The sequence below is a fragment of the Pantherophis guttatus genome, chromosome 2, assembly GCF_059756535.1.
Source record: "Pantherophis guttatus breed Tessera chromosome 2, ASM5975653v1, whole genome shotgun sequence".
Taxonomy (NCBI): Eukaryota; Metazoa; Chordata; class Lepidosauria; order Squamata; family Colubridae; genus Pantherophis; species Pantherophis guttatus.
The window spans coordinates 195,821,268-195,840,831 of record NC_142064.1 but is presented as its reverse complement, the minus strand read 5'-3'; the positions used below and the strand labels follow the sequence as shown (position 1 = coordinate 195,840,831).

The following is a 19,564-nucleotide window of genomic DNA, read 5'->3' as shown; positions in this document are numbered from 1 at the left end:
TGTCTCGATTTTGCTGCATCTGATTTTTTTTTTACTAGAGCTATTATATATAAAAGCTGTCTACAATATTCTGTGACTAAGCAGAATGGATGACATTTGATTTTTAAAGTCTGGAGTCAGTAGCAGATTGTAAGCAAAAATTTGGGGAAACTGTTGGAAAGAACGCAAACCCCCAATCCCCAGTGGAATTCTAGTTAGGATGTTCTGAGTCCTTGTATCTGTCTTTGAAGGACATAAGCCTTCAGATGTTCATAGAATAGAGAATGAGAATATTCTCATAGAATAGATGCATGCAGTGCTGAGGACTTGCTATAGTTGTAATCTGGTCAGGTGGAAAAATCCCATATACCAGAGGTTGAATTAATTATTTTGATCCCTTCTGTTGCCCTCAGCATGCCAGGATGCTTTATTGCCCTGCCTTCTGTTCTATCTGGGCATGTAAAGACAATTTTAAGCTGTACCATATAAAAATGTATAGGGATATGTTTGAGGCTGAAATACTTCGTAAATACAACATAGATGCTGCTAGCTAGAGATTGACATTTTTGTTTGTTACATATTAGCCTCCCACTTTAGGACGAGTCTTTATAAGGATTTAATAGGGATTTAAAATGTGTCTGGTACCTTTCCAATGCACACATTTTATTAAACAACGTAACTCTTTAGTGAGTTGTAACTGAGATAATCAAATGTATAGAGTGGTTGAACTGATGTAGCCTTATCGCTAATTAGATTTATATTCCATCTTTAATTTGTGTAATTCAAAGCAACATACAAATCTTATTTCTCCCCACAAAAACTCCTTGAGATAGGTTGGGCTAAGAGAGAATGACTGGCCCAAAGTCACCTGACTGGCTTTGATGCATAGACTAGAACTCCCAGCTTCTAGTTTAGTATCTTAATGACTACACCTAACTGGTTCTTGTTTAAAAAAAAGTATGAAACAGGAACTTGTAGGTAGAGAAATGATGATACAGATGCAGGTTGCACACTAGAGACATTGAAAATACTCATCAATTAGCATATATAATCTGTTAAAAACCCATTGTATTAAGACCTGATAGCAGAATAACCCAGTTGGAATGGACCTTGGAGGTCTTCTAGTCCAAACCCCTCCTCAAGGAATCTGTATGCCATTTCAGACAAATAGTTGTCCAAGCTCTAATTAAAAATCTCCACTGATGGAGAACTCTCAACTTCTGGAAGCAACTCGTTCCATGATTAATTGTTCTGTCAGGAAATTTCTCCTTAGTTCTAGGCTGGTTCTCTCCTTGATTAGTTTCCATCCATTGCTTCTTATCCTGCCTTCAGGACAAGAAATAGGTTAAGATAGGTTGACCCCATCTTCTTTGTGGCAGCCCCTTAGATATTGGAAAACTGCTATCATGTCACCCCAATCCTTTTCATTAAACTAGCCATACCCAATTCCTCCAGTCCCTTAATCATCATTGTTGCTCTTCTCTGCACTCTTAGTCTCAACATCTTTTTAATATCGTGGTGACCAAAATGATGCAGTATTCCAAGTGTGGTCTTACTAAGGCATTATAAAGTGGTATTAACACTTCACATCAGGGGTGGGTTCTACTTACCTTTACTACCGGTTTGCAGTGGAGCTGCGCACATGCGCAGAAGCATTTTGATGATGTCGGGGTCAGTGGGCGGAGCCTCCCACCAGTTTTACTACCAGTTCTATAGAACCGGTGTGAACCAGGGGCAACCCACCACTGCTTCCCATGATCTTGATTCTATGCCTCTGTTAATGCAGCCTAGAACTGCATTGACTTTTTTGGCAGCTGCAGCACACTGCTGACTCATATTTAAGTGACTCATTTAGAATCCATTAGGATTCCAAGATCCCTCTCTGTTGCTACAATTGAGCTAGATGCCACCTGTTTTATACCCATGCATTTGGTTTTTCTTGCCTAAATGCAACTACTTTCCTCACCATTGAATTTCATTTTTTTAGATAGGGCCCAGTGTTCAAGTATGTCAAGATCCTTCTGTATCTTCAGCCTATCTTCTGGAGTATTGACTATTCCTGCCAGCTTGGATAATGCTGATGAGTTTTATTCTTAAATATTGACCTTGAAGTCTGTCTCCTGGGATATTAGGTCTTAAGTAAAAGATGTGATACTTGGTGTGTGTGTGTGTGTGTGTGTGTGTGTGTGTATACACACACACACATTGTTATATTACTGATAACTTTTTAAAACCCTACATCAATCAACAACTGCATAAATCTAATGAAGTGAACTAAAACTCATGGAAACGTAATGCCTTTTAATAAAAAGTGTTAATCAGGGTGCTATCAGGCATCTCCTAATTGGGCTACCATAGACTAACAGTTTTCTGCAACGTGTGGGAACTACAGGAAGTACTCCTGAATACACTGGTGCCCATGACATTAGGTTGCAAACCCCTACTATTTTCATCACTTAAAATAGAAAAGCAGAAAGGTTTGATAGATTTTCATATTTGGTTTTGGGTCAAGGATGAACCACATAGTTGTCTTTGAAAAGATAATCCTCTATAGCCAGTAGAAATGCATTTTAAGAATAAAACAATAAAAACACACCTGGGCAGGCACGAACAATCAAGACCAAGAACTTAACGTAACGGCCCCAATCAGAAGGTGAGTTACTTTTTAAAAATTTGCTCCTTCATGGATTACTGCCTTGTCGTGGTGAAGGGGCTTGCATAGTTCTATGAGCTATGAGCTATGCCATGCAGGGCCACCCAAGATGGACAGATCATAGCAGAGAGCTCTGACAAAATGTGATCCACTGGAAGAAGGATCCAGTATCTTTGCCATGAAAACCCCATGGATAGTACCAAAAGGCAAAAAGATATGACGCTGGAAGATGAGCCCCTCAAGTTGGAAGGTGTCCAATATGCTACTGGGGAAGAGCAGAGGGCTAGTACTAGTAGTGCCAGAAAGAATGAAGCGACTGGGCTAAAGCTGAAAGGACGCACTGCTGTGGATTTATCTGGTGGTGAAAGGAAAGTCCAATGCTGTAAAGAGTTATACTCCATAGGGACTTGGAATGTCAGATCCATGAATCAAGGCAAGCTGAACGTGGTCAAACAAGAGATGACAAGACTGAACGTCGACATCTTAGGAATCAGCTAACTAAAATGGACAGAAATGGGTGAATTTAATTCAGATGACCATCAGGTATACTACTACGAGCAAGAATCCCTCAGAAGAAATGGAGTAGCCTTCATAGTCAATAAAAGAGTAGGAAAAGCAATACTGGGATACAATCCCCAAGATGACAGAATGATCTCAGTTCAAATCCAAGGCAAACCATTCAATATCACAGTAGTCCAAGTCTATGCCCCAACCACTGGTGCTGAAGAGGATGAAATTGACCTGTTCTATGAAGCCCTACAGCACCTTATAGAATTAACACCAAAAAATGATATTCTTATCATCATGGGGGACTGGAATGCTAAAGTAGGAAGCCAAAAGATAACCGGAATAACAGGCAAGTTTGGCCTTGGAGTACAAAATGAAGCAGGCCACAGGCTGATAGAATTTTGTCAAGAGAATACAATGGTCATAGCAAACACTCTTTTCCAACAACCTAAGAGACGACTCTACACATGGATATCACCAGACAGTCAACACAGAAATCAGATTGACTACTGTATGTGCTCTGCAGCCAAAGATGGAGAAGCTCTATACAGTCAATAAAAACAAGACCAGGAGCTGACTGTGGCTCAGATCATGAGCTTCTCATTGCAAAATTTAGGCTTAAATTAAAGAAAGTAGGGAAAAGCACTAGGCCACTCAGGCATGAACTAAATCATATCCCTGATGAATATACAGTAGAGGTGACAAATAGATTTAAGGAATTAGATTTGATAGACAGAGTGCCTGAAGAACTATGGATGGAGGTTCGCAACATTGTACAAGAGGTAGCAACTAAAACCATCCCAAAGAAAAAGAAATGCAAGAAAGCAAAATGGCTGTCTGAGGAAGCTTTGCAAATAGCTGAAGAAAGAAGGGAAGCGAAAGGCAAGGGAGAAAGAGAAAGATACATCCAACTGAATGCAGAATTCCAGAGAATAGCTAGAACAGATAAGAATGACTTCTTAAATGAACAGTGCAAAGAAATAGAAGAAAACAATAGAATAGGGAGGACCAGAGATCTGTTCAAGAAAATTTGAGATATGAAGGGAACATTTCATGCAAAGATGGGCATGATAAAGGACCAAAATGGCAGGGACCTAACAGAGGCAGAAGAGATTAAGAAGCGGTGCAAAATTACACAGAAAAACTATACAAGAAAGAGCTTAACATCCCTGATAACCACAATGGAGTGGTCACTGACCTCAAGCCAGACATCCTAGAATGTGAAGTCAAATGGGCCTTAGGAAATCTGACCAACAACAAAGCTAGTGGAGGTGTCAGTATTCCAGCTGAACTATTCAAAATCTTAAAAGATGATGCAGTAAAAGTGTTACACTCAATTTGCCAGCAAATTTGGAAAACTCAACAGTGACCACAGGATTGGAAAAGGTCAGTTTACATTCCAATTCCAAAGAAAGGCAATGCCAAAGAATGTTCAAACTATCACATCATTGCACCAGGGGTGAAATGCCCCCGGTTCGGAACGGATCGCCCGATCCGGTAGCGATGGCGGTGGGTGGTTCGGAGAACCGGTAGCAAAAATCCCTGCGCCCCCCCCCCACCATGCCCAGCTGAGCCTCACAATCATCAAAGGCTTTTTTTTTAACTTTTAAAAGCATTTTTTCTACAACCTCTTCCGATGAAAAAATGCTTTTAAAAGTTAAAAAAAAAAGCCTCTGATGATCGCACAGCTCAGCTGGGATCATCAGAGGCTTTTCAAAGCATTTTTTTCTGCAACCTCTTGGCCGAAGAGGTGGTAAAAAAAATGCTTTGAAAAGTCTCTGGCAACTTCCAGCTGAGTTGCCTGATCGGCAGAGAGGTATTTTTAAAAGAGCCTCTCTGACAATCCCAGCTGAGTTCCTGATGGCAGAGAGGCTTTTCAAAGCATTAGAAAAAATGCTTTGAAAAGTTAAAAAAAAAAAGTTGACCACGCCTACCCAAGCCACGCCTACGCCCACATTACCCACCCACCCGCCCACGCTCACAGAACCGGTAGTAACAGATTTTACATTTCACCCCTGCATTGCACTCATTTCACATGCTAATAAGGTTATGCTTAAAATCCTATAAGCTAGGCTCCAGCAGTATGTGGATCGAGAACTACCAGAGATACAGGCAAGATTTTGAAGAGGCAGAGGAACTAGAGATCAAATTGCCAACATACACTGGATCACGGAGAAAGCTAGGGAGTTCCAGAAAAATATCTCCTTCTGCTTCATTGACTATGCTAAAGCCTTTGATTGTGTAGATCACAACAAATTGTGGCAAGTTCTTAAAGGGATGGAAGTACCAGATCATCTTATTTGTCTCTTGAGAAACCTATATGCAGGTCAAGAAGCAACAGTGAGAACTCGACACGGAACCACTGATTGGTTCAAAATTGGGAAAGGAGTCCAGCAAGGCTGTATACTGTTGCCCTGCCTATTTAACTTATATGCAGAGCACATCATGAGAAAGGTGGAGATAGATGAATCAAAAGTTGGAATTAAGATTGCTGGGAGAAATATCAACAACCTCAGATATGCAGATAATACCACTTTAATGGCAGAAAGTGAAGAGGAACTAAAGAGCCTCTTGATGCAGGTGAAGAAGGAGAGTGCAAAAGTTGCTTGAAATCCAACATTAAGAAAACTAAGATCATGGCATCTGGCCCTCTCAATTCCTGGCAAATAAATGGGGAAGAAATGGAGGTAGTGACAGATTTTATTTTCCTGGGCTCCAAGATCACCGCAGATGGGGACTGCAGCCAAGAAATTAAAAGATGCTTGCTCTTGGGAAGGAAAGCTATGGCAAATCTACAGCATACTAAAAAGCAGAGACATCACCCTGCCAACAAAAGTGCGTATAGTCAAGGCTATGGTTTTCCCAGTTGCAATGTATAGCTGTGAAAGTTGGACCATAAGAAAGGCTGAGTGCCAAAGAATTGAGGCAGGAAGACCTGGAGGAACGTTGTCCATGGGGTTGCGATGGGTCGGACACGACTTCGCAACTAACAACAACAAAGCAACTTGGGGGTAGACCCTGAAAGTCCAGCTGTTAAAAAAGAGTACATTTGTAAGTGGGAGATTAAGGATTTTCTTAACAGTGTTCCCTGAGGCAACTTTTACTGTACAAGAATATCTCAGACATTTTCTTCCATTCTCTCCTTATTAACAAAAATGACGCCACCAGCCTAAAGAGCTGTCTAGTTTCAAATATTCAGACCAGCCAATCATTATTTTGGAAAAACCATTAAAACATAGCCCAATGAAGATCTTAATCCATATGATCCATACCATTTTTCCTCAGAATCTCTGCTTGTTTTCTTTACCACCAATTTGTATTTTCTATTTTCAATAGATCCTTCCAAAGACGTTCTTGGATCTCAGTAGTCCTTTTATAAAAATGAAGGTATCTATAATTTTCTATGACGAGTATAAACTTCAATCCACATTTCAAAAACCATACACAACAGTGCCACTTTGATACTGGGCAAATAAATACCCATAATTAAAACAAATCAATTCCTCTTCCTTTACCCAACCCCAAAACTTAGTTTGGAAAAAAAGGCACAGAGGTTTCTGATGCAAGAATCTTCTGTAGTCTTACCTCTCATCTATTAAATCCTGCAGCTTTTTAGCACAACTGGGGAAAGTGGTTATTCCTATCTCTCCTAAGCAACCTGTTTCAGGATAGTGCAATAGCTAGCTAGCCTAATTCTTCATACCAACTAGCAAGAGGGTATGGGATCAGAAGAGATGATGACTGCTGTTTAAAATGAGCAACCGTATTATGCTTGCTCATTTTCATTTGTTCCTTTCCTTTCTACCTCATGTCAGGGAAGACCACTTTTTATTCAGGGATGAAATCCAGCAGGTTCTGACAGGTTCTGGAGAACCGGTAGCGGAAATTTCAAGCAGTTCAGAGAACTGGCAAATACCACCTCTGGCTGGCTCCAGAGTGGGGTGGGACTGGAGATTTTGCAAGATCCTTGCCCTAGGAGTTGGGAGGGAATGGGGATTTTGCAGTATCCTTCCCCTGGAGTGGGGAGAGAATGGGGATTTTGCAGTATCCTTCCCCCAGGAGTGGGGAGGGAATGGGGATTTTGCAATATCCTTCCCCTGGCATGGGGTGGGAATGGAGATTTTGCAGTATCCTTCCCATGCCACGCCCACCAAGCCACACCATGCCTACCAAGCCACGCCCACAGAACCGGTAGTAAAAAAAATTGAATTTCACCACTGCTTTTATTAAACCACATCAAGCATGTTATGGCAGGCACAATAGTTTCCACTGCCTTGTCTGTAGAGAAGGAGAGGTTCTGAAGCAAAAGAAGACAAATGAGCATTTCAAGAGAGAAGTAACCATTACCTAATGTTTATTCTCTGGGGAGTGAGAACACAGATGAGCAATAGGATGAGATAGCTGTTCTAAGACCAATCATTTGCCCTGCATAGCAGAGTGGTACAAACAGCAGGTCCTTCCTCTTGTGGTAAGAGAAAGATACCAAATAACCATTGCCCTACTTGTCAAAAATATATTGTGCCTACTGCCAGGTAGCCAAATGTAGAGGTGGCACTATCAGAGGGAATCTAGGGGCTTTGAGTGCTAGCAAAAAGCATTCTCTACTGTCCATAAATCTGATGTTTTTATTATTATTTTCTTTTAAAGGTAGCATTAAGCATAGTTTCCCCCCAAAGGGATAAATTTCTCAGGGAGTTACATTCTTAGTTTGTGTTTTGTTGTACAAAAATGGTCCGTAAGGAGGTAAACTGTGGCTGCAACATATACCTTTTGTGCTGTTCTGAGTAAGGCAGCCTTGATTTTGTATTCATGGTTTTGGAGATGTGGGTTTGGCGCAATAGTTGCCAAAGGTTGAAGCAAAAGCATGAGCTAAATCCTCCACCCTTTGTCTGAACTCATGTTTAAGTTTTTGCTATAAACCATCCAGTATTACAGTATATTGTATCTAAAATAAGTGGGAAAATAAGCAAATAAAAAGAATTTATTAGACAATGATCAAAATATTAAATTGGACAACACTTCAGGGACATTTGGGTACTTCCTAAAAAGAGGTATATATGCCAACTTTTTTTAATGACACATCTGTCATTAGGTAGCACACTATATCACAATATATCCAAACACATTTTAATCTAGACTATTATGTGAACCTGGCCCGAGTAGATCAGTTTATAAATACTATCTCTTACAGAAAAGGGGGTTGAGAAAACTACAGGTAAATACAAGTAGTTTACAATGGCTAATTCTGCCCATCCTACTTGCATTTACCCTACCTCATGCCATAATTAAACTAAATTAGTGCATTAAAAACAGAAGACTTTTTCTTGTACTCTTCTGTTGACTTGTACCATTTCTGTTGTTGTGAAAAGTGGACGATTACCGGGGAGCAGACATTAGTCACGATGTACTTTCAAACCGAGCAACCGAATCGGAAAACTCGTCTTAGCCAAAGTCACGCACAAGGCGTGTGGCATTTCAGCCTCCCAGACGCAGATAACTTCGCCTCCGAGGAACCCACCCAACACCAGCCCCCCCCAACCCCCCCTCCGCCCCCCCCCCACCCTCTTAAGAGGAAGGCGCCTGTCGCGCCTACTTTATATAGTGGTCTTCGGACTCGCCTCCGAAAGCTGGTTGGTAGACACCTGCCGAACGTCCGCGGCGATTGGGTGGCACGGGTGCTCATCAGCATGCCTGGTTCTGGTGCGGCCTGTGAGGCGCTGAGGGAGGCCATTGCGGCTCGAGAGTGTATGAGAGCTCGATAAAGACGCGAAGCGGCTCGCCCGGGGGCACCAGAGGAGGTGAGGCGGGAGCGGAGGGGGGGGGGGTGAGGCTCTCTGCGGGGCGGGCAGGCGGGGCAGCCGCGGGGGCTTGGCGATGACAGCGGCAGAAGCAGCGCCGCTCTAGGGCTTTAGCCCCCCCCTCTCCCCCTCCCCCACCAGGCGGTTTGCCTGGAAAGTTTCCCCGGCATCGCGTCGCCTCTTCGGCCTCCTGGCTGGGCGCGGGTACCGCAGAGGCTCCGCTCGGAGCCCCAAGGCGGCTTCCTGTCCTTGCGCTCCCCCCCGCCTTGTTGCCGCGGCGCGCCTCTTCTGCGCTCTGGTGCCTTGAAAAAGGAGCCCTCAGTCGCCCTTGCGCAGAGCCCGTCGCGGTCCGTGGTGGTCCTTGGGGACGGAGCCCAGTCCTGGCCGTCTTGAAGGACCCTCGGTCGGGTGTCGTCAGGCATCGTCGGGCCGGCTGGACCCCGAGCTCTTGTCTCGGTACGGACGAGCATATGTTAACGCCCGGTTCGGTCTACATCCCTGCCTCTCCCTTGGCGCTGTGTCCTTTCCTTTTACTATTGGCAGCTCGTCCGAGGTGGCTGCTGGTGCTCTGTCTGTCAACTGGAGTGATTGATCGGAGGGTAGAAGATCACTCCGATCTACCCCTCGGAGGCATTACAGGGGGTTGAACAACTTTTCGGGGCAAATGATTTCAAAATCGTGAGGGGAAAGCGGGGAAAGGCATTCCTTTGCACCCATGGTTTTTTTTTAAAAAAAACCTTTTTCAGCCTCAGAGAGTAGGATCTTGTGCAGAAAAGGCATAGGGAAGTAAATAATTTCCACGTCTTGAGTTGGGGATAGTTTTATCTCTATCATATCAAGCAACCATGCTTTCGAATTAACATGTTTCTATTCTGCCCACAGTCATCCTACACACACACACACACACACACACACACACACACACACACACACAAACTGATAACTGAACCACATGAGAGGTCAAACATATTTCAGTCATCATCTCTTCTACTCTGAACCAATCATAGATGAGAGAGATATACACAGTGAATAGAATCTCATCTTATTTCCTTTTTTAACTTTTCGATAGAGAGTAGAAACTAACAGAGGGGTGAGGGACCTCTTGGCAGGAAACCCTCCCCATAATGTCCTCTCTCCAAGGTGAGATTTTATTTATTTTTTAAAGTTTTTCCAAAGATGTTATTGCTTCTAAGAGTTTAAGAAATGGATAAGGCAAAAAAAGCAGCAGTAACTCCTGTTCCTGTCTTTTAAGGGTGCAGCTTTGGTTATAACAGGAAAAGGAGGGCTGGCCTCAGTGCTGCCCATTGAGAAAGCAAGAGCAGTTGTCGTTTCTCTCTTTACCTAGACAGCATACAGGGAAATCTCAGAAGGATGGTGTCACTTGCTATCTATATATTCAGATGTACTATCATTTTGAATGGTGTTGAGAGGATTACACTTAATCTCTTCAGGGGTCCATTATCACCAAGGGAAAGAAGGTTAAGGAGCAAGTTGGGTTGACAGTTCCTCCTCCAAATAAAGTCTCTTGATAACTCCTCTCTTAATTGTTTGCTCTTTCTTCTTTGTTCTGCATAGTAAGATGAGGCAACTGAACAGTTACCTTATTTTTTCGGTTGACTCACTCTCAGTGTCCCTTTTAAACATCTGCATATATTGCCCAAAATGTGAGGCTAAGTTGACAAGCGAGAAATTAGACACCAGCAGCCATGATTACATAGCTTTTCCTGTCCAGAAAATCTCAGGAAATTGGTAGATTACAGGCCTCTGACAAGTTACTCGCCCTCCGAGAAAATTCAGTTTACTGAGCTGTAGCTGAACCATTTTGCTACCCAGGAGTAGGAGTCCAGATTTATGTGGTAGAGAATAGTGCTCCTGCCACAATCCTGTTGCTTCATCAGTTAATAAGAGGAATAGTGATAACTGCTGTTATCTAAAGGAACAGGGCCCAGAAAACATGAACAAGAGAGATTGGTAGTATAAGATATTTTTTTTCTGCAATTAACATGCTTTTCTTAACAGTCATTGCCAGAACTATGCTATACAGAAGAAACGTGTTAAAGCTGTAGTCACTACTTCTATACAATCCTTCAGCTTTTTTTCATTGTATAATATGCTGCTTTGCATTCTATGACTTGGCCAATGCAACAAGAAGAATATTATTATATCTAATTCCAAGAGCAACCTGGATTTTATGAAGGAGTCACTTGGTTGGACCCAATCTTATTTGAAGGTCAGAGTAGTGGTTATGTTAATAATGTGAGTGTAGTTGCTTCTCTCAGTTTTGGTCTCCTTAAAGTAAAAGGTGGGAGTCCCATAAGGTTCCTTCCTATCCAAAGCTCTTTTTAAAAATTGAGCCCTCCACTTTATAATTTATAATTATTTCTTTCAGTTTTAAGCAAAAAGTCCAAAGGAGGTTTTCAAATAGAAACAAAGCTAGACTAAGTCTTCTTTAATCAAAGCAGTCAGTTTTGCCATCTCTGCCAACTCCATTAACCTTATCATTTATTCTGCTATTGTGGGAATTTGTAAGTCCTTCCCTCTGCATACAAAAGTCTTGCTACTGTTGTCATATATAAAAACAAAATCCAATGGTTTTTTTCTGGTTTATCTATCAAACCTAAAAAAACTCCATCTGGTTTCAATTGTACATTTATTTTAAGAATTCTCTGAATTAAAATACATATCTGAACCCTATATTTCATAGCTGCCTTACATGTCCACCAAAGATGGTAAAAGGTACCTTCACTTTGATTATATTTCCAATATATATTTGACACACCCTTATACACCAACCTTTACATCTTCCCTCTTCCTCTTTGTTCCCATGATGGGTAAAATATATATTCTAGCTTTCCCAATCCAGCCTACAGAACTGCAGTTTCCTTTTTTGTTTTTGTTTTTGTATTTATTTATTTTATTTTTCCCTCTTCATCCCCCCTTTAAGTTGCAATCAAGGAGTGAGCTGCTTTAATGTTGTGAAGCTGAATTGTGAGTTGTTTCCTGCTAGAGTTTCTGTTAACTTACTGAGAAAAATAGGAATGAATGAAAACCAACTTCCCTATTGCTTTGAGTATAAGAAGTCCTTGCTTAATGACTGCTCTGTTAAGTGACTATTCAAAATTATGGTACTGAAAAAGTAACTTTGTGAACTTTATAAATTCATGTTTATGACCATTGTAGCATCCCTATGGTTCTGGGTTCTTCACATCTGGTGAACATTTACGATTACAAGCAGAGTCAGTGGAGAAGCCAGCAGTAAAATCACAAGTCACAGTCATGTAATATCTCACATAATGACCGCATTGCTTGGCAAGAGAGTTGCTGGTCCCAGTTAGGGTCATAAGCGAGGACTAACTGAGCTGTATCCTCAGAGCTATGATGATACCATAAGAAGAAAAAAGGAGGCATCTGTGTCAATGTCAGAGAAGAGAATTGTGAAGGGGAAGTAAAGTCATTTGTTTGTACAAATTTCTGTACAGGAGCTATTGATGCAGGAGTAAGTCTTAAAAATAAAAGGCAGGTATTGGTGACTGGTCCACACCAAAACCAACCAGTGAGATTTGCCTTCTCTGCATGGATGGGAAGGGTGGAAGGCAGGCGAAGAACCATGCCAGTCTTGCAATGGGTTTAGTCCATGCTGAGCAGCAGCCTGACCCATTGCCAGCTTGCTGCATTTTCTGATATTTTTGGAATTTGATGTTGTTGAAGAAACACGTAGGAGCATCATGGGAGGCAATTTGATATTGTTGAAGAAACGTGACATTTTCGGAATTTGATATTGTTGAAGAAACACGTGGGAGCATCATGGGAGGCAAGCAACTTAGCCTGCAATGCTCAATTATACTGAGTTGGATCCGGTGGGGAGGGAATAGTAGTTCAGTGGGTTGACTACATTGACTATATTGGAACATCTTTGTTCAGGTAAGATGAAAAGCACTCCTCTAAACCACTAAAAATTGCTCTCAGTTGATGTGTTCAGTATTGGAATTAATTGGACCAATAGTCTGACTCAGTATAAGGCAGGGTGGATTTGATTTAAATCGAGTTGATTTAAATCACAATTTAAATCATGATTTAAATCACAATTTAAATCATGATTTAAATCACTAATAAAAAGGCTTGATTTAAATCAATTCGATTTAAATCATAATTTTTAAAGAGCAACTGTCATCTCTGCTACTCTTTTAACCCACTGTTGACTCACCGATAGTCCCAGTGTTGCAGAATATACAGCCTCATGCTACATAACTAAGCTCCATTTCATGCTGAATAAACTAAATTATTTATGTATCTTAAATAGAAAACTATCTTACGATAGATTTTTACCCCAAAAGTTTTTTATTAAAATAAATTCGATAAAAATCAAAAAAATCAGATTTAAATAAAAAAAAATCAGATTTAAATAAAAAAAATCTGATTTTTTTGATTTTTTTAAAAAAATCATTGATTTTTATCCACCCTAGTATAAGGCACATTTCTAATATATTCAAAAGCCTCTCTTCTTAGCTCCGAGGGTGATGGTGGCCAGATATTTTTGTTCTTTTCTCACTAAGCAGATTCCTAAGCAAAATCTTTCCTTCCTACACTACCCACAGAGGCCAAGGAAGAAAGAATAAATAAAAGCTGGTGCTGCCCTCTCTTGTTTCCACACTTCTTTTTCATTTTCACTAACAAAGTGTTATGGTGAGGGGAGGAGCTGTAGACTTCCTGCTTTCTTGTTTTCTTTCAGCATCAGCTGTGGGACAGAGAAAATGAGGAACAATTGCTAATTATTATTTAATTACCTCTTCTCACCACTGGGTTTCCTTTCTAATAAAAGGGGCATTTGAAAATAGCCTTTTCAAATACCTGTACAAGTGTCCTCTCTAATTTGGCACAGAGGAGAGAGAGGAAGAGCTCTTATTTTCCTGCTTTATAAAGAGCCCTTTCAGACTCTAATGGCAAGCCAAGCAAATAATTTTGAAAAACAAGAATAGTGTAAAACATTGGGGATGTAAAAAAAAAAATGCTGAGAGCCTTTGGGCATGCAGTACAGATATATCACAATTATTTTTATTCCTCCAGAGTACTATTTTTAAAAATGTGAAAAAGCAATGTAAGCTGATATGCTTCCAGTTATGTACAAGGGCTTTCCATTCATATAAAAACATACATGCCCCCTCACAAAAAACCAAAAAATGCTAGCATCTTTTTCAGTATTCTTGGATCAAAATATATTTATCTACTTTATGAAATGCTGTTTTGTATTAAATGTTAGTTCATTAATAAAATATTTATGCTATACAATAATGAGATAAATCTCACTAATCAGTGACAGATCCTCCACATGTTCATTTAGGAAATTCATTGAATTTGACAGGCTTAACTTTCAAGAAAACTTTTGCCTAACCTTCCTTTTATCTAGTCACTGTCCCATCTCTCTTTTGTGTCCATGAAGTGTTATTTAAAATACTTAACAATAGAAAGAGGATAGGAATTACCCTTTGAAGCTGTATTAATTGTTTAATGCAATAGGCTCTGCCTGGCAATATTTGAAGTCACTCTTGTGTGAGATTTATAGCTGTCTTTTAAATTAGTATAGAATTTTGATACGTTAAATAGTTCAGTGGGAAGTAGGATTAATTACGTTACAGAGATTTTTATGTTCTGTTTTTTATTTGTTGGACTCATTTATTTAAGCTGTCATAATTGGTGACTCTGATATTCTAAATATCAGAAAAAGAACAATAAAGTGAAAAAAAATGATATGTTCATGTCACAGTACAGATTCATTGGAGGGGGAAAAGCCAGATCTTTAAAGCTCTATAGAAAGCTAAGAGGATCATCCTTATTTCAAAGGTCAGGCATAGCAACAGAGAAGGTCTAATTAGGTATTGCATCAGAGACCTGAAGCATCCTTATCTTCTATGGTCTTATAGAAATGGCCATTACTTGCTACTTATAAAATGTATTATAGTTTTTTTTCTCCACTTAGTCACTGAAATCAGCAAAAAAAACCTTGCAAATCATGGTCACATGACCATGGGACATTGCAACCAGTTGTAAATGCGAACAAGTTGTCTAGTGCCTGAAATGTGACTACGTGTTTCTGTGGCAGCGTAACTTCAAGGATATATCATAAGTAGATTTTAAATTCTTATAACTTTGAAGTCATTAAATGACTAGTCGTAAGTTGAGAACTATTTGTTATATGAACATTAAAAAATTAAGCGTTAGATCTATAACTAAATTCAGCATCTAGTAATGTTAACAGCATTAATTTTAATAGAAAATAAGACTAAAATACTGATGTAATTACTAATATAAGAACATAGACTGCTAATGTCAAGGTTAATATTCTCTGCATTAGAGGAAGGCAATTGTTAATAATGTGGCCTTGCATTTTTGTTGTTATTGTTCCTAAAAGGGACAACACGTAACATTATATTCACTGAAAAATGTATAGTTATGAAAAAGTTGGTTGTATGTTTGTTGATATAAGAAAAATGCATGATAATTAGCTTCAGCTACGTAATGTGAATGCAATTTGAAAGTTGGTTGTTGAATGCAATAAGACGGATGAATGATGGAAGTAAAGTATGTGATGAAATGGAATAAAATGCATAATACATAGTTCAACATTGAGTAAGGAGATACGTTTGCTGGAGATATGAATGTGTATACACTTTTGTATGTGAAAAATTTGCAGTACATTCACTCCTCGTTTAGCAACCACCTTGGTTAGAGACCATTCAAAAATATGGTGATAATAAATGGTAGTAAAAAAATAATTAATTTTCCAACTAATGCAGATTAAGAGCAAATTTTATCCACCTTACAACAAAAGCCTTCAGTGTGAAGCTGATTAAGGTCTAGTCAGTTTCTGGCAGCAGCATCAGAAAACTAAGGTGTCTAATCAACTAATTAAGGCACAGAGCTGAACTTCTTAAGTGATAGCACTTTTAAAGGAAGTGCTGTGTGAGCGGGAACAGCTCAGGAAAAGATAGCTTGTTTAACCAATTGTGTCTATTCCATGAAGAAACAAAAGGGTTCAGGCACAGGATAATGTATCTTTATCTGAATGAGATGGCAGCAACCAGTGTTCTTCACAACATCTCTCTTTCTCTCTCACTTAGTGACCAGAAATATGGATTTCAGGCTGGACTTAATAGGTTGCTCCAACACGGCAGAAATTAGATTAATGAAGGTATTTAGGAATTGGCAAAATCTAACTTTCCCCAAACTGAGGATAGCATTTTTCAATGCCAGTATAATATTTTACAGTCTATACTGCTGCGAGGCAAATATTCCAAAATCCCATTAACTGAGCAGAGCTGCCTGTGTGGTGACAAGGAGCTCAAAACCATTTTGATCACCTGTTTTATTTCACAGTAATAGTATCAGGTTTGCTTATATTCTGCCTTTAATACCTAAATTTCCAGGACAGACAGACACCTTCTATGTGAACTATCTTCAGAACACGTTTAGAACACTTTCTCATGTGCAGCAGCCAAATTCTGTGTTGCCACAGTTAAAATAAGCATAACTGGTCACAGAAATGACAATTTCTGTTTCATTTTATTTAATGTATATTAAACCTAATTAATAAAACTATCTTGTTTTAGGTGTTTTGGTTTCTATTTCATAGGTTCCGTAGTAATATTTTAGATTTACACTTGCACAGGAATTAACAAACCTTTTTAATAGTGTACGCTACACTTTTTATTTGTTATTTTATACTTTATGTAATATTTTATTTAATCTATTTTATTTTACTTTGGTGTATTTTTTTATCAAATGTTACTGGTTATTGATTGAATAAACAGTATTTTGATTCATTCTGGCCATTTCACTGAACGACAATCATTGGAATGGAATGCAGTTGCTAAATGGGATTATATACATTAGGCAAAGGGCAAATTAATATGAAGAATTTGGATCTGAAATTTACATATTATAAAGACCATAATAGATATGGTTGACAATTAAAGAGGAGTGAATGCTTTTAAGATACATATGTATGAAAAACTAGAGCAAGAAGATAAATTTGTGTGCCTTCATAGAAAATGGAAATTAGAGATGGGGATAGGACTGCAGATATAATTTATGTGTACAAGTGCTGATATTATAAATAGACCGTATATAATTTGTTGTGAGGATTATTTATCAAAAGTATTCCCAAAAAGGAATACAACGAGTTCTATGCATGTGTTCATCATTCTCACATTCTTTTACTACTTATACATTATAAATTGAAGGATTTCAGTCTTTTAAATAGGCTTTAATATGTTTTGCTATTTGGGAAAGGTTTTCCCATAAAACAGAAAGTTGTTTTTACTAGGTAAACTTCTATATCAACATATAAATATTTTTATTATATTTCATAAAATAAATAAAATAAACTTCTGTCTTTTGTTTTCACAATAGATTTGTGACAGTAGCTATTTGATGCATTTGCAGTGGAACAGTACTTTACTTTTGATTTAGTCATTATTTGATTAACACATGACCAGCTGTAGTTTGGTGTTAGTCACTATTAGAAGATTTTGCTTTGACATTTCCTAGACTATTTAACAAAAATAGTATGAATTGCATACTATTATTATGTCCTGTAATACAAGACATGGTTCTTACTTTACTGTTGAATTGCCAAAACTATTAAAATGTACTATTTCATATAATTTTTAGAGTGAGAAAAAATGGAATCATAAACTGTCTGATGTTGATACAAATGTAGCAATGCATAAAATTCGAATTCATGTCAGTGATATTCAAAAACTAGTTGTCCATATTCAATCGTACTAGAAAAGTCTACAGCTTATACAGGAAGCTGGTTGATGGAAAACAGGAAGGAATAGGGAAGGAATACAAACAGAGTATCTTGGCATCTGTTCATTGCATAGAAAACAGTACACACGATATGTTCTTGATATTGACAGATGGAGCATGTTGAGAGTTGGGAGAAACTCAACCCAAGCATATTTAAAAATAGCTGTTTGTTCGCGCATTTATTCCCTTGTTTTCAATTTTCTTCTTGGTTCTTTCAGAACTGCCTGTTTCAGCTTTGGATGCTTGGAAATTACAGTCCTGAATTCTTGAAGCTTGATCATCACAATTCCAGGCCTAATTTTCAAAATAGCCAAAAAAAGTGGTAAGAATATGCCCTGTTAATACACACTTTCAAAGAGCAGGCAGAATTCACATAATTAACTACTTTTAGGTTCTAAAACATCCTCTCTACCAAAAAATTAGAACTGGTTCATACATGCTGAAGTATAATACGTGGATGTATACATGATAAGTTACATATTCATGTCAGTAAACTGTTTCAAAGGAAAGGTGTGATTCTATCAAGATAAGAAAATTAATTTTTACCTTGAAGGAATATTTCTTAGCATCTTAAAATTTCTCTGTTTTTCTTCTGTCATCTGCAAAGTTACAAGAGACATCTGTGAGATGCATAGAAACCTTTTTATCCTGCGCTGGTAACTGCTAAAAGGAAAGTATTTCTTTGCAGTTTACCTACTCTTGGCATATTCAAAAGCAGGAGCCTGTAGCACTCAACCAATCCAGAAAAGGCTTCTCTGCAGTTGTTTGTAGAAGTCTTTATTGAATTTTCAAGTGCTAGAGAATACTGAGGAGGACTGCTTTTCTCTGCTCTTAAAAATGAAGGGTACATGTTGTTTATCAAGGGGGTGTTTTTCTTGAAACTTGAAACCTGAAGCAAAGCATCCTTTTGTAGATATGCACAATTATAGTAAGTAGTCTGTTGTTTCAAACTAGCGATTAGTTTGAAAACAATAATTTTTAAAGTGTTGAGTTCCCTTACCATTGCTTGAGTCCATGCAATATCTCTCTTGCTTTCTGCATATCTGTAAGAATATTCCCCTCTTAAAATATTAGTTGACTGTCTTACCAAGCATTTCATTGCTATTAAGACTTTTAAATACACATGCTTGCTGGTACCTTAGAAAATACAACCATTTAAACTTTACATGGTTTATGAAATAAAGCTTTCTATTTTTATGTTAGTATTTATAAAAATTTCTTTGTGTTATATAAGATTTCTTTGACAATATTTTACTTTATGGAGCTGCTTAAATTGATAGCTGGAGGAAAGTAGTACCACAACACAGAACAGCAAGTTGCCTAGTTCAGTGCTCCAATCAGCATGAAGATAGACTGCTTTGCCTGAATACCTAATTTCAAAGTATTGTCTTCTGCCCATGTGCATAGAAGATCATTGAAGGCATGCAAAACAGTTGTTTCAATACAATGGTTGCTGCTTTTGCAAAGTTATATCAAAGGAGCTCTTCTTTTCCTCACCTGGCATACTGTCTTTACTACAGAACAAAAAAAAAACAGGGAGAATTCTTTAAGAAACTGCATGAACAATTAGTGAAAATGGCATATACTGAAATCTGTATGATAGGGGATTTTAACGGCATTGTAGATCCGGAGAAGGACCATAAGAGCAATAAAGTTAAAAAAAATAAAAGGACAAACTTACCGAGAGCATTTTTTGAGTTAGTCGATGAATTAGATCTAATTGATATTTGGCGTACCCTGCACCCAAATGACAGGCAATATACCTTCTTTTCAAATGCACAAAAGTCGTGGTCCAGAATTGACATGGCATGGGCCAGTA

At 38.7% G+C, this 19,564-nt stretch overlaps 1 protein-coding gene across 8 annotated transcripts in view; it reads left to right on the top strand.

Moving 5' to 3' along the window:
- The first annotated feature begins 8,803 nt into the window (after nt 1-8,803).
- MAPK9 (mitogen-activated protein kinase 9) overlaps nt 8,804-19,564 on the top strand; it is a 49,838-nt gene continuing 39,077 nt past the window's right edge. For 5 of the 8 annotated variants that reach the window (XR_004588701.3, XR_015732579.1, XM_034403116.3 and 2 more), the window contains exons 1-2: nt 8,824-8,937; nt 17,964-18,067. The gene's annotated coding sequence lies outside the window, so the exon portion shown is untranslated. Of the gene's footprint in view, nt 8,938-17,963; nt 18,068-19,564 lie in introns of all 8 variants that reach the window. The other 3 variants (XM_087887488.1, XM_087887489.1, XM_034403089.3) reach the window with 2 other exon arrangements.